Source organism: Pongo pygmaeus, chromosome 9, assembly GCF_028885625.2.
Source record: "Pongo pygmaeus isolate AG05252 chromosome 9, NHGRI_mPonPyg2-v2.0_pri, whole genome shotgun sequence".
Classification (NCBI taxonomy): domain Eukaryota; kingdom Metazoa; phylum Chordata; class Mammalia; order Primates; family Hominidae; genus Pongo; species Pongo pygmaeus.
In genome coordinates this window covers 39778672-39799618 of record NC_072382.2, presented here as the reverse complement: position 1 = coordinate 39799618, position 20947 = coordinate 39778672, and the positions used below count along the sequence as shown (strand labels likewise).

The following is a 20947-nucleotide window of genomic DNA, read 5'->3' as shown; positions in this document are numbered from 1 at the left end:
CATCCACCCAACTCATCACCTGTTAAGTCACGTCTTTGTTTAATTTTCAAAAATGAAATGATTCATAGTCATTTCATTCATGGGAATTGGTGCCAGTTTATTTCTGGGAGTTCAATTGCCAGCTTCTGGTATTGAGACACAAATTTCTTAATATAAACAGGCTATATGCAGGAGCTTTCAATCTTGTTTCCCCTTGGAAAAGCACCAGTAATTTCATATTTGGTCTAATAAATCAGTTTCCGGAAGAATGTTTGCTGACGTCATTTTTTATATTCCTCATGGATTTTATATGGAAAAATAGCCTGGTCATGTTCAAAGCAATAGATTAGTTCTGGTAGTGTCTTTCGGCCTGTGGGAGCCCTCATTCCTCTGCAGTCACGGTTTGAGAGTGGTTCTATATCCTGGTACAAGAGAAATGCTTTTGTGAAAGGCAGATTTGGAGGTATGTTGAGCAGAGAAGCTGGAAACTGATCTCCTTAAAACATTGATTTCATCATGTCTGTGTTTAAGTTGTGGCTGCAGTTTGCTATTTTCGGAGACAAGGCCAATGTCAGCCTGTATTCAAAGCTCTCTGTAGTAAAGCAATTTATACTTACTAGGTGAACCACACTGCAAAGGCCCTTCTACCTCACATTTAAAATTTTATCTATGTGAATTTTGATAAGATTAACAGTAAAGGAAGCCTTGAAGCCAAAGAGATGAGAAGATTCCACCAAAAAAAAAAAAAAAAAATGCAACATGCAGCATAAGCATACTTAAAAAGAAGAGAGGTTTTCTGTCTGGAGCCCACACTGCTGTAATTGTATGTTTAGGAGAACAGGATGATTTTCATTCATCCTGTAGCTGTTTTCCATGCTCCAATTCTATTAATTCATAATGCACCTATTAAGCACCTACTGTGTGCAAAGAACTGGGCTCAGTGGTACAAGAGAATCTGTTTTCAGCCTCATTGGCTATTTTAAGGCATGCATTTTAAATGAATCTTTGTTTAAAACAATTTCAAACACAGGAAGATTGAGAGACTAATACAATGATCCTCTATATAGTCATCACCCAGCTTTAGCAATTAGCAAGCATTCATCATGTTTGCATCACTTATTCTTTTCTGTTGTAGTTATTGTTGCTAAATATTTTTAAGCAAATCCCACATTTGATGTGACTTCCCAACACATTTGTACATATCTCTAAAAAAATTAGCATTTTCTCCCATAACTACAGTGCCGTGATCACACCCAAAAAAATTGAGAATATTTCCTTGTAGCCTCCAATAACCAGTCCATATTCAAATTTTCCTACTTATTAAAAAAATGCCTTTTTAAAAATTAGTTTGTTCTAATCAGGAACTAAACAAGGCCTAACATTACATTACATTAACATAGCCATTACCATAACTGTAAACGTTACATTAATCCAATCCAAATTTTATTTTATATATGATATACTTTTATATAAAATATTTTTATTATATTTATAGAACAAACACACACAAACACACATATATTTGACATGTAGAAGAAATTTGGTCAGTTGTCCTGCAGTCCCTGCACTCCAAAATTCTAAATTTTTCTATTTACTTCTTTGTGGCATCATTTATCTTAATCCTTTATCCCTCCATTTTCTTTTCTTATTTTTTTTTGTTTTTTGAGACAGAGTCTTGCCCTGTTGCCCAGGCTGGAGTGCAATGGCATGATCTCAGCTTACTGCAGCCTCCACCTCCCAGGCTCAAGTGATTCTCACGTCTCAGCCTCCCGAGTAGCTGGGATTACAGGCATGAGCCACCATGCCCAGCTAATTTTTGTATTTTTAGTAGAGACAGGGTTTCACCATGTTGGTTAGGCTGCTCTTGAACTCCTGGCCCAAGTGATCAGCCTACCTTGGCCTCCCAAAGTTCTGGGACTATAGACATGAGTCACTACTCCTGGACCCTCCATTTTCAATAAACTTGAAAATTTATGTTCAATTTTTCTTTTGGCAAGCATGCAGTACTTCGAAAGTGGTGCTATGTGCTGCACATTGTATCACATCAGGAGGCACACAATGTTGTTCATACCACTCTCTAAGCATCCTCCGTCTTCCCCTACAAAGTTAAAGAGAACCTTGGGGAAATCATTTAACCTTGCAGAGCCTCAGCTTTCTCATAGAGACAATGGGGATAATAGTAGTACACCCTTGCAAAGTTTGGTGTAAAGATTACACTATGTAATCTTTGTAAAGACCATAACATGGTGCATAGTACACTGAAAAATATAAGAGACGTTAACTTATTATGAATAAGGTATGCAAAGTAGTACAGTACACTGGTCTAGGAGAGTCTTAATAATGTTAGCTATTATTGCTTTTATAAATTATTTTGGCTGAACAGGCCAGGTAAACTTCATTGAGTAGACAGTATTTGAAGGATGAAATGAAAAGGCATAGGCCACAACACACTAAGACTCAGAGAAACCTCTCTGATAAGTTTCTTTTTAGGACTAGATTATGTACTTCAAGATGGCAGGAATGTATTAATTCTTTATCCATAATATGTAGTTCAGTGTGTGGCCCTCAATAATAGATGAGTAAAAAATCCTACACAAACTCAACTTTAGACTGGCTGGTGTCTTATTGTGAAGTCCCCTGCCCCCATCCCTATGATACCCACATAACATCCACTTATTCCCAGTTCTGGACACTTGCCTCTGCCATTTCCACTGCTTAGAAGACCTAGGCCCAGCCAGGCACGATGGCTCATGCCTGTAGTCCCAGCACTTTGGGAGGCCAAGGCGGGTGGATCACCTGATGTCAGAAGTTCAAGAGCACCCTGGCCAACATGGTGAAACCCCCTCTCTACTAAAAATACGAAAATTAGCCAGGCGTAGTGGCGGGCACCTGTAATCCCAGCTACTTGGGAGGCTGAGGCAGGAGAATCGCTTGAACCTGGGAGGTAGAGGTTGCAGTGAGCTGAGATTGCACCATTGCACTCCAGCCTGGGCAGCAAGAGTGAAACTCTGTCTCAAAAAAAAAAAGACCTAGGCCCTCTGCTTCTACCAATGTAAGTTGGACCAGTCCTTCCATGTCTTTCTCTTACCTGTGTCCTTTGGGAGGACTTTTCTGAGACTGTTCCACCCTATATCCCACTTTTTCTTTTCTCAATACCTACATCATACTCTTTGTCCACAAAATTTGATGCTTATACTTTACAGATTTGTAGGTTGTCTTGCTTTCTAATAACTCCCTACACTTCCATCTTATTTCCTCTAAATAAATTATAAACTCTTTAATGGGTGATGTGTTAGTCAGTTTTTGCTTTGTTACAAAGAAATATCTGAAGCTGTGTGCTTTATGAAGGAAAGAGGTTTAATTGGCTCACGGTTCTACAGACTGTACATGAAGCATGGTGCCAGTTTCTGCTTCTGGAAAGGGCTTCAAGAAGCTTACAGTCATGATGGGGGGGAAGGGGAGCCAACATGTCACATGGTGAGAGGGAGTAAGAGAGAGGAGGGGGAGGTACCACACCCTTTTAAGTAACCAGATCTTGTGTAAACTAACAGAGCGAGAACTCACTCATCACCAAGGGGATGGCACTAAGCCATTCATGAAGGATCCACTCCCCTCATCCAATACCTTTCACTAGGCCCCACCTCTAACACTGGGGATTACATTTCAATGTGGGGTTTAGAGGAGACAAACATCCCAACCATATCAGTTGAGTTGGTGTTTTCTGCCTTTCCATCTTCTGTTCTCCTCTTACCCAATACTCATTCCCAACCCAAACACCTGGCACAGGAGTAGACACAGTAGAACTTCATATAAGTACTACCTGCTAATTTAGCATCTCCTTATTACACCTTTTTCAATGTACTTGGGAACTCAAGGACATGGTCATCAATACACTGCCTGGATGAGAGTGGCATATCCCTACTACCACTGCATTATGATTGTCTGCTTATGTGCCTGTGTCCTTATCAAACTGATAGAGTCCTGGAAACAGAGATTATGGATTTTTACCTCTGTTGCCCTAGGAACTTGCACAGGGGTTGGCACATAACAGATAATCAATCAATTTAAGAAATTGTGGGCCAACAAATTTGATGAAATTCACTTTTGCCTAAAAAAAATTTGACTATTTAGACTAGTTCAGTCAACAAATTAAGATGTTTGGACCATTTACACATATGGGCCCAGTCCTCATGAGAATATGAAACATATTTTTAGGAGTCAGATAAAATTAGAACTAAAATTGAAATGGAAGAAAAATATTAAAGAAGGCCATTGACTACTAATGGCTTTATTGTTCTACTCAGGAGCATCATGGAGCTTTCAAGGTTTTAAACTTAAAGGAAAACTCTTAACAGTAGAATTTCAAGCAGGAGAGAGAGCTAGCTTGAGGCCTCTTGGTACTGCTTAATTCACACTCAAGAGATAACTCTCTTCTCTCTTCTGGAAGCTATACTATTGTTCCTCCTTCCCCATCCAGCAACCAAAAAACAAAGCAGCTTCAAGTCCTGGAAAGTACAGAAGAAAAATCTTCTCTGCTCATGTTCTAGGTGTGTTTCTTCCACTACTTCGGGTGGAATTCATCAACCAGGTTGGGGCGTGTCCAGGCTGTGTTCCACACATCTTCTCCTGAATCCTCAGCCCAAGCAGAAATCAGACACCTCCATGTTGTCCTTTAAGAGAAAAGCTGGCATTTCAGTGTTTTAAACACTGGCATATTCTGGTTCAATGGCCCAGCTAGATGTAAGGAAGGTGTGTTACCCAGTTTTTTTCATCCTTTGAACCAAAAACATGCTCTTCCTTATGTTTTACTCCACCTGACCATTGCCTGGCTTGAAGAAAAAAAAGAACACTTTTCAAGAGCTGAGAAAATTGGCATTGATTTAACATAATTTAGTTAAAAGTTTGTTCTCCCCTGCCGTGAGCCACAGCTGATTATTTAGAGAATTATTACCATTCATTGTTCATTGAGTTTTATCTTTCTAAATTTGCACTGATTAGCATGATTTGTTAGTAGGAAAAATATTATGATTTTAATTGCATTTTGGCATCTTAAAAGAATGTTTCGCACTGCTTAACATCTGCAGTCAACAGATGTTTAAACACAACTCCCTCAATGACTAAAATTTGGCAAAATGTATAATAGTTGGAGCAGCTTAAATTCTAAATATACTTCTAGGAACATGATACAGGCAGATGAAATACTACTTGTGTGTGTTTTATATTAAATATTAAAATATTACATATACCATCCCTCTCGGAGATGACAGGTTTCAGGGAAAAAAACAACAGCCAAGAAATGTTTCAACCCTACCATACCAGAGATATTCTATCTATAAGCAGGGCTATGTCTTATGGTCACTGTCAACTGCAGTGGGGACCCTTTTTTAAGTGCTATTTATTGTGGTTAACTCTAGAGGCTGGCAGAGGCAAAGCTGTGAGACAGACACGTTTGTCCCTTTTGCTTCCCCTTTTGGCATCCTTCTTTTCTCTGACTCAGATCCTCAGGAGCTTTCATGAAGGTATATTCTAAGATTAATATGTCAGACTTGAGTTTAAGTTAATTGGTCAGCCTTCAGTTAATTGAGGCAAAGATTCATTCATATCAGAGTGTGTGTGTGTGCATGTGTGTGCATGTGTGTGTGTGCGTGTGTGTGTGTGTGGTGTCTGTCTGCTGTCTGTTTCTCAAGGCAGGGGTTCAGAGAGGAGAGAGTATGACCCAATTAGCATTTCATCAACTATTTGACCAACCATTTAAGCCGTTATGTTTAGCATGGCTTAAAGAAATCCAGAGAAAAATCAGGAATTTCATTTTGATCACAACTTTTAATAGTCTACTCCTATGGGCACTTTATGACAGTTGATAACTCAGGGCTTAGCAGAAAGTTGCTTCCTGTCCGCTTGTTGAACTCACCCCCAGTGAAAACGCCATTTCTACATCAAGAATCCTAGAGGCTGTAGCAGAAAGAATGAGAAATCCACATTTTCTATCCCTGGATGGTTAAGTTCACAGTCACAGAACTGTGCAGATATAAAGACTTTCAATCAATATATCTCTGCCTAAGCTTATGATGTCATTCTGTTCTCTGTTACTGATTTAAGTCAGTAAATTTTGAGTACAACCAATTACTTTATATATTATGGGTGGGCCTACTCCAATCAATTGAAGGCCTTAGGAGCAAAGACTAAGGTTTCCTGAAGAAAAAAGAAATTGGCCTCAAAACTGCAGCATAGAAACCCTACTAGAATTTCCAGCCTGGCCTGACCTGCAGATTGTGAACTCAACACTGACTGAAACATCAACTCATCTGAATTTTCAGACCGCCACCTTGCCCTACAGATTTTGGACTGGCTGGCCCCCACAATGGAATAAGCCAATTCCCTAAAATCTCCTCTCTCTCTCCTCTCCCTCTCAACTAGTACACATGTGTATATGTAACATCTGGATTCAGAGAAAGTGACTATAGCCAGGAGGAAGTAGAATCATGGAGAGATAAATAGGACTAGGCTATGAGAAGTGCAATGCAGGTGGTCCATCAGGAAGGGGAAACAGCTTGTACAAAGACCGGGAGATGGGGTCTGTGCCTTTGAGGGGGAGAATGGAGGGAGACAGCCTGAGTTTGGAGACTGTGTTAGAGAGCAGTGGGTACTAAGACTGGATGGATTGGTAGGACCCAAGAACTGCTGTGTAGAAAAGAGCCTCTTCTTCTTTTTTTTTTTCCATGCAGGGGGCTTAGAATTATTGCATTTTTTAAACACTGAGTCATCTTTTCTGTAGTACTCTACAACAGAGTCCACTTCAGACTGTGCAGCTGTCCCCAGCTATCACCATATCCTCTGTCTTTCATATCCATCCCAAAAGGCATTTGCTCTTCCTAAAAGGGATGCCCTCCAAAGAAATTTTAAAAGAATCTTATCAAGGGGCCCTGGAGAAGAAAGGGATGTGAGGGTCAAGTCACAACTTTGAGGGGAAATAGAAAGAGAGCTCCTTTCTGAGAAAGGAGAATTTCAAAGAGTCCAAGAGAACCAAAAATTCAGGACCCAGGAGGGTAAGCATTCCTGTTTATGCAAGCTTCACAGACCATTTGAGTGAGTGGGTTTTTCAGGTAATATTTAAATGAATAAACAATATCCATGTCTCAGGGTCAGAAATGGTACTTTTGCAACTGATTCTGTCCCTCTTGAGAGGCTTCTGCAAGACTGAGAGGGTGGGATGACTTAATGAACATTAAAAACAATGTTATTAGGCTGGGTATGGTGGCACATGCCTGTAATTCTAGCACTTTGGGAGGCTGAGGTGGGCAGGCCCAGGAGTTTGAGACCAGTCTGGGCAACATGGCGAGACCCTGTGTCTAATAAAAATACAAAAATTTAGCCAGGCATGGTGGCACACACCTGGAGTCCCAGCTACTCGGGAGACTGAGGTGGGAAGATCACCTGAGCTCAGGAAGTTGAGGCTGCAGTGAGCCAAGATTGCACTACTGCACTCTAGCCTACATGGATAGGAGTGAGACCATGTTTGAAAAACAAAAAACTATCAAACAACAAAAAAGAAAACCCACACAGTATTTTATTTTTAAAATACTGAGGGGAGAGGAGGTGGAAAAAAAAAGGGAAAACCTAAAACTCTCCATAATCCTACTATCAGAAAATTACACTAATGTGACAAGTGACTTTTCCCCTCTAAATCTCCAATTCCATTACTTGTTGTAAATATGAATCTTATTCCACAAACTCAGACGTGCAAAAAAAAAAATACCACTTTACTTTTTACATAAAATTAATTCTAAGCCTATAGCAACTCTCTTTATCATATTAGGTAATTAGGAATTTGGTCTCAAATATTATTGTCACCCTCAGGGATGGACAAGGGTCTCAGGGTTTTGTGTAGCACCAAATCCTAATAAGATCTCTTCAGCCATTGAACTTACTCTACAATAGCACTGCTGAGGTGTCCATGGTCTCAGACTACAAGGTCTCTTCCGGTTCTGGCTCCTCTGCTGCTGCTTTTCAAATCAGGAGAATCTTTGGTGAGGCTTTGGAATTCCCAGCTCCCTAGCCCAGCCTCCCTAGGGTCTTCCTCCTCATCAGAGTGCTCCAGAACTCAGACTAGCATTCCATTTACACTCCAAACACCTTCCCTTCTCTCTCCAGTTCCTCCAGGACACCAAGCATAATCTCCTCAATGGGTTTAGGTTTTACAAAATTCAGTACCAGAATCGGAAGTGTCTTGCAGACAACTTTGGCTTCTGGCCCTATGACAAACATCTCCCTTGTGGCAGGAGGCCACAAAAAGCCCTGACCATCTGCTTACAAGGGAGGAGGGGAAGAAACACTGGGAGGAGAAACACAAGTTAATATTCCAGAAATTATACCACCACAAACTGTTGACCGTTTGCTAAGTCTCTTTCCAGAATGTTCTTGTGCTTATAAAGCAAAAATCTCTCTACACATAAGCTTTTCTTTTTTAAGCAAAAAGGGGATTGTACTATATATATGCAGTTACAGCTTGCTTTTTTTTCACATAGTATAGTGTGGACACTATACTATGTGAAATAATAAGGACACTTCCTAGAGTGTCCTTATTTTATTTGTGACATTGGGTACTGCTCCACTGATGGGTACTCAGGTGGTTTCTATTGTTTTGCTCTTTCACACAGTGCTGTATTGTGCACATACATGTGTGTCTCTGTGTTCTTTTTCTATCATCACTTTCTAGAAGTGAACTGACTAGGTTGACCAAGTGGCTAGTGAGTCAATACAGAGGTTTATTTGCAAACAGAAGCATAGTTATCTGTTTCTCTGCACTGCGAGCCCCGGCCAACTCTGGTGGGTTGGTTAGCATCTGCTGGTTTTAGAGAAAGAGCCTGAAAATGCATTTCTCAAGATCTTAGTCTTCATGCATTTGATAAAGTTGGTGGAGTTGGTGCAAAGATTATTCTAAACATCTCTCTAGTTAGCCTCGGTGAATAAGACTCTCATTATTAGTGTATAGGAAACAATAATCTGGGCTTTACAACTAACCAGCTAGGAGACCCTGGACAAACCATGTCCCCCTCGAGGTCTCAGGTAGATCATGTAAAATGGAGATGGGACACAGATAATCTCCTAAAGACTTCCTGAAGTGATATCATACATATTATCATACATCCTCTGCATTCCTAAACATACACTGTCCTGGGCAGGTAACAAGTGTCTGTCTGTAGATTGATGACAGACTTTGGGCTATATTGACTTTGCTATGCCTCTTCAGTTTCCTACTTTATATTTTTGGAATGGTATAATACATTTGTATTAGCTTGTGTTCCTCCAAAAGCTGACCCAGGGAGATGGGTTCAAGTTTAAGAGGTTTATATTTGTAAAGTGCAGGAAAGATCAGTAAGGGAAGTGGCTGATATAAGGTATGTTATCAAGCCAGCTGTCACCGGGCTTAATCCCAAAGGGCAATGCTGAGAAACAGCGTAAAACCCATGCTTCAGAGTTATCTGCCTTTAGATCAAGGGTGCTGGGGTGTTTATACATGAAATCCTATCAGCACACCTTAATGTGCTAATGTGCTAATTACCAGCACATCTAGCCTGCCATGCAAAGGCTGAGCAGCCTGCTTTGGTTTAAGGAAAAGCCTTCAGGTCAAGAGTGCAAAAAGAGTTTTCTGGAACACTAAGGGATGTGGGCATGGCCACAGTGTCTACTGTGTAACTCTCACAGTTCCCCTCACACCAGTGTTGCTTTACTCTTTTGTGTCTTTGCTCAAGTTGTATTCACTCCTTTCCCTTTCTGATCAATTTCAAATCCTCAGACTTGCTATGCTTGTGTCCTGCCTCTGCTACTTCCTAGCTGAGTGACTTTGGGCATGTTACTTAAGCTCTCTGTGCCTCAGTTTCCTCATCTGGAAATAGACATAGTGATAATTCTTATCTCATTAAACAGTTGTTAGGATCAAGTGGGAACAGTGGAAAGCATTTATGGCAGTGCCTACCACTTAATAAGTCTTCAGTAAATGTCATCATATTTATTATCCTTCAATAGCTACTTCAAGTGGTAGTGCCTTGAAGAAAGCATCCCTGAGACTCCAGGCAGGGTTAAGGGCTCAGGCCCCTTCTTAACACATTATGATGACATTTTCCATATGCAAGTTTATCTTCTCCTATGGACAGTGAGTCCAGGAAGGCGTCACTGTGGCTTACTCAGGTCTGCGTCCTCTGCAATTCTTGCAGGACCTAACCTGCCATTCTGTTACTGAGTAATAAACAGAGACTTTGCTTTCATTCACCCATAAATAAACCTTTGCTTTAAGATTCACCCTGAGTAAAACATAAATTTCATCAAACTGTAGTAATAATACACTTTCTTTATCCTAACACGTACATTGCCAACACTGCTCCCTTAAAACACACACACACACACACATGCACACACAAAACCACTGCTTAGTATTTCTGAAATCAGGTTGTCAGTCTTAATACTGAGATTTGTTTTTCATTTTATCTGCCTTTCTTTCACAAAGTAGGCTATTATTAAATAAATGCTAGACTCTAGTATTAAAATTGACAAATGTATGGTTTAGACCTCAAAGTGAAGGATAACTTGGAAATAGTTCTCGGTTGCTCTTCAAGAAGAAAACAGGTTCCTGGGGTGCCTCGCCATGTGGTGGATCTCACACTCCCGTCATTCTGCTAACACAATCCCAGGAGCTGATTCTGTTGCGTCTCGCAGGGTATCAGTCTCATCCCGATCAAGGATGAGCAGGGCAGACTGGTAGGTCCTAGGAGTGGGAAGGGACAGAAGAACTAGTTTGATGCCACGTTGGAAGGTCAAGACAGAGACGCCAAATCAGATGTCAGGATGGAGGAGCCAACAAAATGGGCAATAGGGGACACAGTTGAGGAATGGAGTGACAGTAGCAAGAGAGTGAGAAGTAGGAACTCAGCACAGAGATGCACACCCAGCCAAGAAGTTATCTTGCATTAAATGACAGTGAGCTGGCCTGGAATGGACACCCCAAAACCAAGATCCATGGCAGAGGGGACACTGGCAGTATAGGGTCTGGCCCTGGACATCAGGTGGGTGAAGCTGTTGGGGATGGAGGAGAAGAAGGCATTGATGATGAACCATGAGCCTTGGGAGGGTTTAGTCAGATATTAAACATTGCTTCATTTAATTTCGCTTGAAAAGAAAAATAACTGTGGTTAGAATATTTTAGAACGCAGGCTTGCTAGTATCACTAACCAGAAAAAAAATTGTCAAAAATATATATAAAAAAGAAAAACAAGAGCAAATCCAGATTTGAATCCAGTCTCCTTGAGTTAATAGCTGGAAGAATTTGGGCAAACAATTTGGACAAGCAAGTTCTCTGCATTTAACTTTTCATCATGAAATACACATAATATTCCTGGGCTGTTGTGAGGAATTATTAAGATAAGAAAATAATGACAGCAATGGTCTACTGAATACTTAATATTTCCAGGCACAGTACCAAGGGTTTTCCCATACTTGGTCTTATTTTCTAAAATTAGCCTACAAGGTAAGTACCATAGATTCTTATTTTACAGCTGCAAATTGAGTTTCAGTGTGATTAAGTAACTTGTGCCATGTGTCGCTAAAGAATATATATAAATCATCACACATAGAATACAGTAGGTGTTTAACACATGTGAGTTTTCTCCTTTCACTGTGCTTGCAATGCTAGCCATAGAAGATTTTAAAATTGTCTGATTTTTGAAGAAAAAATCCTTGGAAGAGCACTCCCTCTCTGCTGGACTAGAGTTTAACTATCATCATGTTCTTTGTGAATTTGATAGCCTTTTAATCCACTGAGGCCATGACCTTCTTGTAATGTGTTGACTTCTTCTACCACCAGTGTTTCTCTCGAGGGACCTCCATCTGCATTTGTTTGTGGCTGTCTCTCTCAGTGACATTTCCTCCTTTACCTGATTCTCAAGATAATTTGTTTTTCATTTGAGCTTCAGCAGCCTGAGAGATGATGTCAAAATCAATCAATTCTCCTACAAGCTTTGTAAACACAATCCCTTGGCTTTGCAGAAAGGGTATCTCTATTGCCCAATTCTTCCTGGAGCAGTGGGGCCACCCAAAGGAGAATCAGGAGGTTAGAACACATCCTAGAACATGAAATCTCATGCATGAGGGGATGTCAGCCTCATAGCATCTGAGTCCTAGTGTGGGAAGATGGGAGCTGAGGAGGTGTCATCCCCTGGGACTTCTGGGAGCTGCAGGTGGAACCTTAGAGCCCTTGGTCCAATGTGGATAATAAGGAGCCCTGTTAGCCATAGAAACCATCCCTGAGTCATGTCTTCCCTTCTCCTTCAATATGACCTTCTCTGGGGGTCTTCTTTGGGGGAGGCAGCAATGCCTTGGAAAGTTTGAGCTGGTTTCTGATGAGAGGTTGAGGCTGGGATCTCATGGTTATCTCCTTCCTCAAAATGGAGCCAGAAGATGCAAGCCAGCTGCCATGACCTGATTGAAGCCTGTTATGGATTTGCCTTTTAATGTGTTTGTTAAAAATTTGAATCAGGTGCAACACTTAAAATGCAAGACTTCACATGAAACTTCAGATTTCTGGCTTCCCTTGAAAAATCACACCTGATAATCCTGGGCTAGCATTTCTATGGGCAAGAGTAGGCTGGATCTAGGGAAGCCTCTTCAGGTGGGGCAGGTGCAGTCCTGTGTGCCCCAGTCCCTACCTGACCCCATGCTCCCTTAGGTTACCTGTCTTGTTCCCTGGGCATTTGAGTTTTGAAAGAAGGAACGGGAAGGAAAATAACAATAGAGTTACAAGACTTACAACCTAACACAGTTAATAACAGGAAAAGTAAAAGGCACTTCAGGTAACTATTTCCCTTACATATCACGCAAAACATCTAGTTTTGCAGAAAGATAAATTGAAGACCAGAGAAGTGAATTAAGCTGCTTAAAGTGTTGGTAAATGGTACAACCAAAATTTGAGGTTTGGTCTCTTTGACTTCAAGTCATGTGACCACAAAATCCCACTTTGCTACAGTGGCTTCCCCCAGAATCTGCTTCCCTTTGATGAATAGCATGCCCTCACGCTTCTGCATATCCAGGGCACCTGATGCCCTGTCAGGTATCAAAGAGTTAATGTTATACCAGTCATCATTCTTGATACCAAGAAAATTCAAGAGGAGTCTTGTTTTTCTCTGATGCTAGCTGGCATCCTGTCTGCTCCCTGAGTCTCTAATGAGAATGTGTACAGCGATATTCAAATAGGATAGGAGAAACTTCTTTGTGTATCACTGAGGTTACCATTTGCATTAAGGGAAAAGAGGTTCGATGACTCTCAGTTCGGCAATTCAGCAGCCATCTGTACTTCACATCACTGGCCTGAATTTTCAGCCTCATTAAATTCTTTCAGGTCATCTGGTCCCAATCTTTGTGGTTACCCAAGTGTATATTTATGTCCCATGAGTTATTGCCATTTCTAACCTGTGCTTAGCTGCTCCCACCTCCCACTACCCTTAATTGAACTTGCAGTACTTCTGTCATTTTTTTTAAAGTCTTCCCTTTCCCAGTTATTTCCAAGACCCCACAGGGGTTACTGCATGTGTATCAGACACTGTGTCCCCTGAGTTTCTACATGACTTCTACCTTGTTCTGTCAAAGCTCCTGTGAGCTATTTTTGCTGGGAACCACCGTCTCCCACCGGACACCACTGCCAAGAGGTGTTTAAGATCATTTGGGGTTGCATGCACTGGTGGGTAGAATGAATGTTTCTTTCTCATGGTCTGTGTTTCACATGGCTACCAAACTGCTGGTAGTGCCATGTCTTAGGAAGCTTAGCTTGGTGGGTTTTTGTTACAACATCCCTCTGCCTCCATACATACCTTTGCATTGCTCCACAGGATTCAGAGGAGATGCCGTGGGGAACTGGGCTGGGAGATATAATACTGAGCCAGGGTTTGCTCCTTCCCTTTGATGACTAAGGCTTTATTTTTGCACCAAGACTATCTGCCTAGTGCCCTCTTCCCTTAGGCTGAGTTTTCTCCCAGGTGGCTCTTTACTCCCCTGTGCAACCCTTGCTATCTTGCCTGTATTGGGCATGACTGGCTCTAAGTGATGGATATGTCTTGGTGGCTCGGAGTCAAATTGGAACCCCTGAAATCTGTTTTTTTGTTTTCTGGGGTTTTGTTTGTTTTTTTGTTTTGACAAGGTCTCACTCTGTCACCTACTCCAGAGTGAAGTGGCACACTCTTGGCTCACTGCAGCCTCAATCTCCTGGGCTCAAGTGATCCTCCCACCTTAGCTTCCTGAGTAGCTGGCACTACAGACATATGCCACCATGTGTGGCTCATTTTGTGTATATTTTGTAGAGGTGGGGTTTTGCCATGTTGCCCAGGCTGGTCTTGAACTCTGGGCTCAAACGATCCACCTGCCTTGGCCTCAGAAAGTGCTTAGATTACAGACAGGACCCACGATTCCTGGCCGGAACCCCTGAAATCTTAGGTGGCAGTATTTTATATAATTTTGTGTCCTTAAAGCCCAAATCATCTGAAATAGTTTTATCATACAGCCTCAACCCAGACACAGATTGGCTTAAGTGTTCCTCTAGGTGCTTGGGTATGCAGCTTCATTGTCTTCTTTCCTAAAGAAACAAGCCTGTGACTCAAAGGAGATTTTGAACTTTGGATTCTTGCATGACGTGAGCCGAGTAGCACCGTTATAAGGCTACAGACACCACTGCAATAGGTGGGACTCCTTGAGCCAGCTTAAGCCACAAGGAGGAAATGGAAGTGGAACCCAAGGAAAGGATTATGGCTAGGTCTTGGGAAGAAGGGATTGAGGCAGTGAACTTTCTCTTGTTCCTGCCTTCCTTTGTCGACTGGTTTCATCCTCTCTCTTTTTATGCAGACTGTCTACCTTTGACTCCTAGTTCACAAGGTGGCATATGACCATCCCATTCTTTTCAGGTTTACATATAATAGTTGCAGAAATATGCAAGACTTTTCTAGTCCCAATTTAAAATTCCCAAGAGGAAGAACCTGATTGTTTCTGTTTAGGTCAGTGTTCATCTCTGATTCAATCAGCTGTGTTCCATCTACCAAGTCTGTGTCTAAGGATCAAAGATAGACCAGAGAGGTTACAGTGAGCTGGACAGCCACATACACTTCCATTCTACTTGACCATTTTTTTTTTTTCCCATTTTCTCACATTTACTTGTACCTTTCTGGAAAGGCACTGAGGAGTAGAGGGGCAATACTCAAGAGAAGCAATGAAGGCTAACAATAATGTTTTCTTTCTTTTCTTGTTTTTTGTTTTGTTTTGTTTTGTTTTTTGTTTGTTTGTTTGTTCTTTTCTGTGACAGGGTCTCACTCTGTCACCCAGGCTGGAGTGCAGTAGTGTGATCTCAGCTTACTGCAACCTCTGCCTCCTGGGTTCAAGTGATTCTCATGCCTCAGCCTCCTGAGCATCTGGGATTACAGGTGCACACCACCACACCAGCTAATTTCTGTATTTTTAATAGAGACGGGGTTTTGCCATGTTGGCCAGGCTGGTCTCGAACTCTTGGCCTCAAGTGATCCCCCACATCAGCTTCCCAAAGTGCTGGGATTACAAGCATGAGCCACCACACTCAACCCTAACAAAGAATCCTAGTAGCTAATATTTACTAAGCATTTCCTATGTAACAGATACTGTATTGAGTGCATCACAGGAATTATCTCACCTATTACATACAAGAAGATCTTACCATTGGTTATTATTATTAGCCTCATTTCACGTGAGGACACCAGGGTTAGGGGGCTGGCTGGACCAAGATCTATGTGGAGAGCAGAGTTCAACCCAAAATGCATGCTTTTTATCACTATATTTAGAGACAGACACACCTGGTTTCAAACCTTGAGGTTGCCACTAGCTATGTGATTTTTGAATAATCATTCTGAATCTTAGTTTCTGCATCTGTAAATGAAGATAAAAATACCTTTCTAATTAAAAATGATTTTAAACTAGGCAACTTAGGCAAATTATTCTTTCCCTTCATGTACCTGGGCTTTCCCGCCTCATCTAAGCATACTTCTTCTTTCTAATGCTCCCTGACTGTAACCAAAACCTCCAGAGCCCTTCATCCACCCTCTGATTGCCATGAATTGCCAACATCAGATAAATAGTTTAAAAAGTGGCAAGAAAGTAGGATTTCAAGTCAGAAGACTTGGATTTGAATCTTGCTTCAGCTTTGTATTAATTGTTATCATTCTGAATCATAGTTTCCCCATCTGAAAAATAAGACGTGGAGTTGTTATTATTGGTGGTGGTCTGTTCTAAGCATTAAGTGAAGAAATGCATGTCAAACGTTCTGAAAACTCAAAGACACCATACACTTGGAAGGAGTCTGTTGCAGTCTCACCAACGCACCACAATGTAGCAGTCTCTCCTTGTGAGGTATCACCCGAGACCAAGAGAACTAAGGAGTATGGACACAAAGGGTGAGGTTGGAGTGAAAGTTTAATAAGTGAATGAAGAAAGCTCTCTGCTGCAGAAAGGGGACCTGGAAGAGGGTTGCTGTTTTTCACAGTTGAATGCAAAGGCTTTTATAGGAAACTGATGAGGGCTGGGCATCTCATTTGCATAAGGCATGTATTTCTGGTAGCTCCACCCCATCCTCCTAAGGTGCATGTGGGCCCTTAGCTTGAGTTACCCATATTGCTTTGTTGCCCTTATTATGCATGTGTCAGGGGATGAAATTTTCCACTTCTGGCATGTCTGGGCAAATCACCTGTATAGCCTTTCTTATCTGTGCAGCTGTGGGCATGTCTTAGGCAAGTCCCACAGTGTAAGTTCCCTTATCTGTGCCTGCAGGCTGTTCTTTTGTTTCTAAGAATTCAATCCAGGGTGCATCCTAACTGCCTGCCTGCCTGGTTTCTTTTCTTTCTCCTCTCTCAATTCTTATTACGGCAGAAAAATTCTAGAATGACTTTTTGTCCTATAGCCTTGTTCCCAGAATGCTTTGGAAATGTAACCACCCAGTGGGTTCACCTTGCCCACTGCCTAGACAGAGCTAATTTATCAAGACAGGGGAATTGTAATAGAGAAAGAGTACTTAATGCAGAGCAAAGAGAAAAAACATAAAGGTCTTTTAAATATATATAGCTTGGATATTCATGTTTAATTAAGCAAATTTTAACCATAGAGCTCTTTTGTTTAAAGAAAATCTCTTTTAAATCTCTTATTACCAGACTCTAGTCAGGACAGCCAGTATTTCTGGCCTTTGAATTCTACCCCAGGTAACCGCCCACATGAAATTAGTAAGTTTTAATTAAGTTTATAACTTAACCATGGATACAAAAGGTGTTTTAAAGAGATGGTAAGCAGCTTTTTTTTTAAACAAGATTTAGAATATACCCAAAGGTAGTTCAGTGAAAGGAAAATTCAAGACAGGAAATCAGAAGCTATCTATGGGGTGAAAAAAAAACCTCAATAAATGGCAAAGTTACACAAATAACAAACCAGAAAGGAATCATTCTGGAAGCCAAGAATTGAACCCGGGCCACCATTGTCAAGAGATAAAACCTTAGCTACTGAGCTACACAGCATTGAGCAGTTTCTACTGCTCTCCCCCGAAGAAGTCTACAGCAGCTGATTTCAAGCTTGCAAAGGCTTTTAACTGCTCAAGATAATTTTTAGGGCTGTAATATGAACCCCCAAATTCCTGTCCTCTGGATGGTGGAGACCAAGATAAAGTACATCTACATGGTCACAAGATTTTCATCTGGTATTGGTTTCAGGGACCCACAGCAAAGTTTCTAACTGACCAGCCTGCCGGGTTGGCTTGAAAAGCAGAATTATAGGGGTCCTAAACTCATGTTCTATCCTGTGACACCCTTCTCTCCATTACAGAAAGACAAATTCTTAGCACAAAGTGCACCAGATTTGCCACAGCCTAAGACTAGTCTCACAAATCCTTTTTTACTATTCATCAAACCTTTGCAGAGACACACAGTGACATTTATCGCTTACCACTGCCCCCCTCCAACACACACACACACACTCACACACACACACAGTGCAGAGAGACAGAGAGAAAGAGAGAGAGGCCAGACACTTTTCTGGTAAGAATTCTTGCCTTTTGTGCCAGCATATCAGGTTTCTGGGTCCCCTTTCTCTGCAGCTTCTAGAAGAATGGAGCAGCGTTTGATGGCCCTGTTCACTGTGCCATAGACGTGGGGGACCAAGCCCCATTACAAAAGAAAATGATCCTTTTCTGTTTTATGGAACCATAGGCAAAAGCTTCTCAATGTTGCAAGATGCTGCCTGATGGGCTGCATGGGGAACCAAATTAACATTTTCCATTCCAGTGGAAGCAAAATACACATAACACAACAGACATTGGTCACCTCGTTCAGCACCCAACATCGACCTGGCAAGACTCAAACTTTTTCCCGTTGGTCCCTGTTATCTTTGATCTACACAAAGTGGGGAATGGTGACCTCCATCCGAGAATTCAATGGGTGGTCTCTGGGCAAGATGAAGAGCAGTCACAAACCCGATCCAGGGCTGTTAAACTTCTTTCAGGACTCACTGAATGTGACCAGATAGATAAGGAGAGTTATCTGAGTTAGGCATGCTAGACTTCCATCAGCAGTTCCTTCAGAGATCTCCTCCACATATACAAATACACACATATAGACAAGACAGACAGAAGGCTTTCCAAATCAAGATTCCTAACCAAGAATTCCAGAGTATCTCTTTCAAACTATCCTCCTATTCTATGTTTGAGAAATCTCCCTGAAATCTTCTTGATTGAGGAGAAGTCTCCCGAACCAAAACTCTTTTTACTAGTTAGGGAGAGCCAACCAAGACCCCCCAGGAGCCAAACCAAGACAGACACCCCATGTTGTAGCTACAGACACTTCACAATGGAGCTACAGAACTAGTTGCGAAAAGGAAGGAGACATTGGCAGCACCTAGGATACTCACCAACCCAGACACCCTACAGTGGGGCTATAGACAGACACCCTGTGATAGGGCTACAGTTATAGGACGTCTCCCCAGGACTATTTCTCTATTGCAATTAAATCCATGCCCATTGGGTCGGGAGTGCCCCGTCAGTAGAGAGAGTACCAGAGTCAGCTCCCAGTCCAAGTGAACTAGGTGGCTGCTTGGGCTGGCCTCTGGATCCATTGCTGGAGGGGGCTACTGAACCACGGGCAGGTAGCCACAAGGGCAATCCTGGATGAGCCTCTAAATTTGTAACCACCCAATGGGTTCACCTTGCCCACTGCTTAGACAGAGCTGATTTATTAAGACAGGGGAATTGCAATAGAGAAAGAGTAATTCACCCAGAGCCAGCTGTGCAGGAGACTGGAGTTTTATTATTACTCAAATCAGTCTCCCCAAAAATTCGGGGATCAGAGTTTTCAAGGATAATTTGGTGGGTAGGGGCCAGTGAATCAGGAGTGCTGATTGGTTGGCTCAGGGATGAAATAACAGGGAGTCAATGCTCTTCTCTTATGCTGAGTCAGTTCCTGGGTAGAGACCACAGAACTGGTTGGCAGGTCCAGGTGGGGCCGTCCAGTTGGTAGAAATACAAAAACCTGAAAAGATATCTCAAAAGCCCCATCTTAGGTTCACAATAGTGATGTTACCTTTAAGAGTAACTGGGGAAGTTGCAAATCTTCTGACCTCCGGAATTATGGCTGGTAGTATCTAGAATTCCAGCCCCTCTCATTCTAACTCGGTGGCTGGTGGCCTTTCTTTCATTTTACAAGAACAGTTTAGTTTTGGGGAAGGGCTATTATTTAAACTATAAACTAAATTCCTTCCCAAGGTTAGTTCAGCCTACGCCCAGGAGTGGACAAGGACAGCTTAGAGGTTAGAAGCAAGATGGAGTTGGTTATGTCTGATATCTTTCACTGTCATAATTTCCTTAGTTATAATTTTGCAAAAGCGGTTTCGGGAAGGCCATTGTTTGCACAGTATTTTCATATACTTAATTTGTAGCTGCATATGTTTGCATGTCTTACTTTTTAAGTGGCAGGAGTTTTGAGTCTAGGGTGTGTCTTTCAAGTTTCTTTACAGAACTTAGAAATAATGGATGTTTAATAAACGCTAGATGTACAGATAACATTCAAGCTTTCTATGCATCTGTCTTTCATGTTTTTGTTGGGATGTTTTTCAACAGTCTGGAGACCTCTTAACAATGGAGTGAAAGGCTTTGAAAAATCTCCAAAAGCCTGTATAAGTGCAAAAGTATTTTAAATTTACAGGAGGTGCTATTACTAATACTGTGCAATTACTAATACTGTGCAAATTTATGAGTAGTTGTGGAAATAATAACTATGAGCAAAAATGCTTTTATTTCTGTTTTGTTCTTTGCATTGTGCAAATACGGCCTATATAAATCAAATTTCTACATTTCTGCATCCTGTGTGCCTTAAGACATATGTTGAGATATCAAAAGAAGAAAAAAACATATAACAACATGGAATCACAAAAGGTTGGAGCTTAAAGATCATTATGTTCAGCCCTGCCATTGTGCAGACAAGTAGACTAAGTCTAAGGGACATAAAATGACTGGCCTAAGGTCACACAGCAAAATAGTAATCTTTTTTCTGTCGTTATTCGTTCTCTGAAATATGTGGGTGTGTTTAGTATTGTTGACATTTCCTTGAAAAAAGAACAATTTTTAAAATGAAATCTTTTCTTTCCAGGGCTAGAGCAATGTATCTTAGGCTCACTTAAGGAAGCTGTAGAAATGAGCCCAAGGAGGGAAACCAGAAGAGCCCCCCAGGCTCACCAGTTGTTTGTTGGCTCCCTACAAACATGTCATTCAAGTGGCTAATCTTACAACAGCACAAATGCATCTAACCAGGTGAGTTTCTTTGAGTCACTTCAAATAATTATTTCTTGAGCATCTACTTCATGCCAATGGTGTGCTAGATTCTATAAGAAAATAAATGTGAATTATTCCCAGATAAAAATAAATAACAATCAGGCTGCATAC

At 41.4% G+C, this 20947-nt stretch overlaps 2 long non-coding RNA genes across 4 annotated transcripts in view; one reads left to right on the top strand and one right to left on the bottom strand.

Annotated features, from left to right (window-relative positions):
* The window catches only part of LOC129008058 (uncharacterized), a 192906-nt gene that overhangs the window by 104757 nt on the left and 67202 nt on the right, over positions 1–20947 (top strand). For all 3 annotated transcript variants that reach the window (XR_008492461.2, XR_008492460.2, XR_010127569.1), the window contains exon 3: positions 20655–20815. This is a non-coding gene — a long non-coding RNA (uncharacterized LOC129008058). The remainder of the gene's footprint in view (positions 1–20654; positions 20816–20947) is intronic.
* Positions 4252–10743, bottom strand: LOC129008059 (uncharacterized). Its single transcript, XR_008492462.1, has 3 exons — positions 10546–10743; positions 4738–4808; positions 4252–4649 (listed from the first exon to the last, which is right to left on the bottom strand). It is a non-coding gene; the product is annotated as an uncharacterized LOC129008059 (long non-coding RNA).